General features: G+C 42.4%; 1 non-coding gene across 1 annotated transcript; it reads left to right on the top strand.

The window, feature by feature from the left end:
- The first annotated feature begins 4250 nt into the window (after positions 1-4250).
- LOC132654961 (small nucleolar RNA SNORA48) lies at positions 4251-4394 on the top strand. The gene has a single exon (XR_009592562.1). It is a non-coding gene; the product is annotated as a small nucleolar RNA SNORA48 (small nucleolar RNA).
- Positions 4395-5027: the final 633 nt, after the last annotated feature.

The raw sequence follows: 5027 nt of genomic DNA, 5'->3' as shown, positions 1-5027 counted from the left end.
ACATCTTTAGCCTGGATCTATAAGTAAAGCTCATGAATGTCAGTAGTTAAATGAGCACTTTAAAAAGTTGATTATTTACAAAAGAATAAATAAGTTTTGAATTTCCTATGCGGGCCTTGAGACTGTGTTTTCTTTAATCAAATGAGTAAGTACATTAAGGGTCTGAGCATCTGTGATAAGACCATTGGTCCTACAGAGTTGGGACTCAATCTGTACCAGGTGTCTGTAATATTTTTAAAATAAAAGGACATGTTGATCTAAAGACACAGGAACATTTCAACCCATAAAAATTAAAAGGAAGTAAACATGTTGGGTGTGATTTCATTGGGGATAAATGTATAGATTTTATTGTTTGAAATATTTTCTTGTCTTTTTTCCATGTAGCACTTGTTCTATCTTTTATGAACAAATAATTATAATAAAAACAAAAATGGCCAAACAGGCTTTTCTGAGCAAGCAGAAACTCTGAGGATACAAAATGTGATGATTTTAGACATGTTGCCAAATGATAAACATTGTTGCCTGACTTAAGAGTTTCCATGGCTAAATTCAGGCAAAACCCAACACAAAGTAACAAACAAAAAAACAAAAATAGTATTTTTGTTCTATTTCATGCAGGTATTTACTGAGCAGTTTCTATAGCATTGCTTGGAACTACCCACAGACTATGGAGTTAGTTTTACTTCCACATATTGTGAAATAATTGGATTTTTCATTGATTGCTGGTAACTGTTGTGTTAACGCCCAAAGCACTGCGTTTTCTACTGTGTGCTGTGGATTCTGATGTTACTGTTTTCGATAGTGAATTGAGCCATTGACAGGTTCTGTTTGGATGTCACCATCTGTGTGGCACATAGAACAAAGGATATGATTGCAAAGTTTACTTTTGGGCATCTTGTTCATCTGCAGGCTCTGAACATCATTCAGTATACTGGGACCTGAGAATGCATTTCTAGGATACTTGTTTTGGGTACACAGATTCCAGAGAATTCTGAGGTCCCCACATCACCCAAAGTCCACAGTTCCACCCCTGCCTTTATGATTCCCACAGTGGGGAGGAACTCAAGGTTAGTGATGTTCAAAAGGCAGCTTCATTATCTCCCTACCAACAGTCTTATCACCTTGAATCCTTTGGTTGGAGAATAGCAGTGAAGCGTGTTGTCTGGCACTGTGACTGTCAAGATGGAAGAGGCTTGGGACAATGACTGTGGAGGGAGGAGGAAAAGGAACCACAGGCTCACATGCCTGTGTCAGCCACTGTGTTCTGTTTTATTGACACCACATCTCTCCTCGTCTTCTCACTGGAACTAATTAAAAAGGCCCTTGGGTTAATGTGTGGCACAGCGTTAGCCCTTCTAAATTGTAGAATTATATTGAACTATCTGGCTTCTAGGGACTATTTCATGCAATGTACTTGTGCCAGGCACTAAAGGCAATAGAATTAAGGTTTCACATATATTCCTTTTAACATCAAGGAGCTTGTACTTGTTTGAACAGGCAGGAGAGGGAAAGAAAGCAATATGAAACAATTTGGGCGATGTCAGTTTTACTGACCGGGGACAAAATGTTAATGTAGAAGTAATCTAGGGAGGGGGTTGTGAATTTAATAAAAAGAAACACATTATTTGGCTTATTCTAATCAACTTGGTTGGATAATAGGAAGAATCCCAACAAAACGTTTAATACTAAATAAAGGTATTAATTTTCAGAGCAACACTCAGACCTCTAGAGTCCTCCTTTCTTCTCTGGATACTTAGAATAGGGTGGGCACTACAGGCTGGATCTTACAGGTCTCCCAGAGGCCAACGTGTTAAAGGCTTTGTCCTCAGCCTGTGGGACCATTGCACAGTGGAACCTTTGGCTGGGTCGTTAAGGGTGAGTGTCCTTGGAAAGGATACTGGAACACCAGTCTCTCCTCTCCTTCACTGTGCGTCCAAGCTACCATGAGGTGAATAGTTATAGTTATAAGAGAACGGCATACCCTTACAAGCACTTCCCATGATGCACAGCCTCACCATAGGCTCCATGCAGGTAACAGTGGACTGAAACCTCAAAGACTGTGAGTTAAACATATGCCTTTCTCCATTTTATATTGACTGTCTTAAGCATTTTGACACCATAATGAAAACTGACACAAGCTGATATTTCATTTTTATATTTTCAGTAGGCTCAAGGTATATACTTTGATGAAGAACATTTTATAATACTAGGCTGTTTTTTTTTTTTTTTTTTTTGGTTTTTATTTCAAGAAATAAATTTGGGCCATGAAGAGAGCTCAGTAAGTAAAGTGTTGATGCTAAGCATGAGAACCATAGTTCAGGTCTCCAGCACACTTAAAAAACTGGAGTGTGGTAAGAAGCAGTGGGAACTCAATGCTAGGGAAGTATGGAGACAGCTGCTCTAGGGGCTTCCCAGTCAGCCAATCTAGCTGACTGGAAGAATGATAGAAGACATTGGCTTTTGGCCTCCACATGCACATATATCGGTGAGTACATGCAAACACAGACCTGCAAATAGCCTCAAACACCACATACACACAAAGCCTTCATTGTTTAATGGAGGCTGAAGAAATGGCTCAGTGATTAAGAGTACAGGCTGCTCTCTCTTCCAGAGGACCCAGGTTTGAGTCTCAGCACCTGTGAAAACACACAACCGTTTTTAATTCCAGTCCTATGGATCTGACGCTCTCTTCTGGCCTCCACAAGCATTACATACATGTGTGCCTGGCAAAACACCCAAACACCTAAAAATTTTAAATGACAAAACAAAGCAAAATAAAAGTTAACATACATACATATATATATATGACAATTAGAAATGCTCTAATATTCCTTTGCTGCAACTGGGATTGAAGATGTTTTTGTTGGCCTGATTTCCACTGAATACAGTGTAGCGTTAGAGAATTTAATGCATAGAAGCTGTTTCCCAGTCACCAGCAAAACCCTGGTGTCCTTGATTACATCCACACTTGGTCCTATGGACCTCTTGCTCCTTTAGGCTGCTCTCCTGGTTTACTGACTGTGACAGTTGCTCTTGGTGGTCATTTGACTGCATCCCAAATCAGCTAAAAGGCCAGCTGTGAGGGATTTTCTTGTTCCGGTTGTTTGAAGTGAGGAAATGCGCCCTGCATGTGGCCACCGGTAAAAGGAGGTAGAAGAATCTTCGCTTTGGCCTGGCTGCCCCCACTCCGACTGGTAAGTTCATCTACTGTGTCATTGTTAACTGCGGGCTGTGCTCTGGTATCCCTTTCCTGAACGTCAGAAACCAGCTCTTCAGACTTCTGATGTGGACTGAGGAGAACAGCAGCTCTCTAGGAATCCTCCAGGCTTCCAGTGCCAGACTGGAGCTGCAGAGCCATCCATCCCTGTAGAGTGAGAAACTATGGATTGTCACTGGCCTCTCAGTATAACACAGCTATTGTTGGACTATGCGCACTGTATTGTGTAAGCCAATCTAAACTATCCCCTTCTTCACAAGTGTGGAGGCACAAGCCTTTAATCGCAGCTCTCAGGAGGCAGGGGCACGCAGGTATCTGTGAGTTTGAGGCCAGCCTGGTCTACTTAGAACATTCTAGGACAGAGAAACCTTGTCTCAAACAAACAAACAAACAAACAAACACACAAATAAATCTAAAAAGTTAAAACATACCCTTTATATATGTGAGTGTATGTGTGTGTGCGTGTGTATGTGTGTGTTCATTCTATAAGTTTTGCTTCTCTGATGAACCCTATTTCTAGGTGCACAAGTCTAAAGTTCTTGTTTAAATATAAAGTAGTGCTAACTTGGAAACTAGTTCTAGGATAGGACAGAAGAAAGCCCAAGAGAGACAGGCATTGATATCTCCAAAGCAGGAATTTAAAAATACCCATTAGATTTAACTTCAGTCATTAAAGATTTTAAGTGCCTAGAATGGGCTTAAAACTACCCATTTCTGGGATTCTGGCCCCAATCCAGAAGATAGTAAATGACTAAGGAGCTGTCTGAGAGATGGTATCTATACTTCTGATATCAGGCTTGGCCTCAGAAGGTAATACCTAATGCAGGGCTCAAGGTCAAGCACAGTTCTAGGTGATATTATGGTTTCCTTTCAACCCTTTTCTCTCTAATAACACTCAGTGATTTTTTTAGACTAGCAGTGAAGGTATACCATTTTGTTTCAAAAGCTGTTTCTCAGGTGTAACACTTCTTGACAATCAAAGTAGATTTCTTTTTCAAAATTACATTTTTAATAAAGTGTTTTAGGCATCCCCCACCCCTGACAATGGGCAAAGACACATCTCGTTGGTGGTGGTGTTCTTATGTCAGTCAGAGGCACAGCAGGTGGCAGTCTTCCGTTCACCCTAGCGTGATGCCTGGCTTCGTGGCCACAGCTGTTTTATGCTTAGGACACATCAAAATCAAATCAAATCAAATCATATCCAAGCATCACAGAGCAGAAGGAGGAAGAATGACAGAGACCTTGGTCCCACCATGCCATGTGGTACAGGTGGGGAAGATGCTCACAGGCTCGCCCTCTGCCCCACAGCACAGGTGGGCCATAGACACCTGCTTGCCACCATGCCTTGCAATTCAGACAGAGGATGTCACCAGAGGTCTGCCAGCTGTGTGGCCAGCCTGCCTCTAGAGCCACTACAATGTGCAAGTATGTGGTGGACAGACGGGAGAGAAAGAAATAAAGCAGCTTGAGCATTATGGGGAGATATGGAACTGGAAAGTCGAAAGCGGAGAGGAATAATCTGTTGTGAGTGACTAGCTCTGCCTCCTGAGGAGAAGGTGAGGTACCAGCCTGAGCTACAACTGAAGGCCATGTCTGAGTCTGTGGCTATGGTGTGGCAGGGGTCAGTGTTGATGTCCAGGGCTCATATTACCACTAGAGAAATTGGGGATGTCCCTCATTAGGGCAGCTGCTGGGAGCCACATGGATGTCCAGAGGGTGTGAGGAACCTGCCCTGACTCTCACTGGCTGGGGCTCTGGAGAACTGGCCCCACCTCACATCAGTGGCAGCACTGGGGAGATCAGCCTCATC

The sequence above is a fragment of the Meriones unguiculatus genome, chromosome 6 (genome assembly GCF_030254825.1).
Source record: "Meriones unguiculatus strain TT.TT164.6M chromosome 6, Bangor_MerUng_6.1, whole genome shotgun sequence".
Lineage (NCBI taxonomy): Eukaryota > Metazoa > Chordata > Mammalia > Rodentia > Muridae > Meriones > Meriones unguiculatus.
This window is presented reverse-complemented; position numbering and strand designations above follow the sequence as displayed.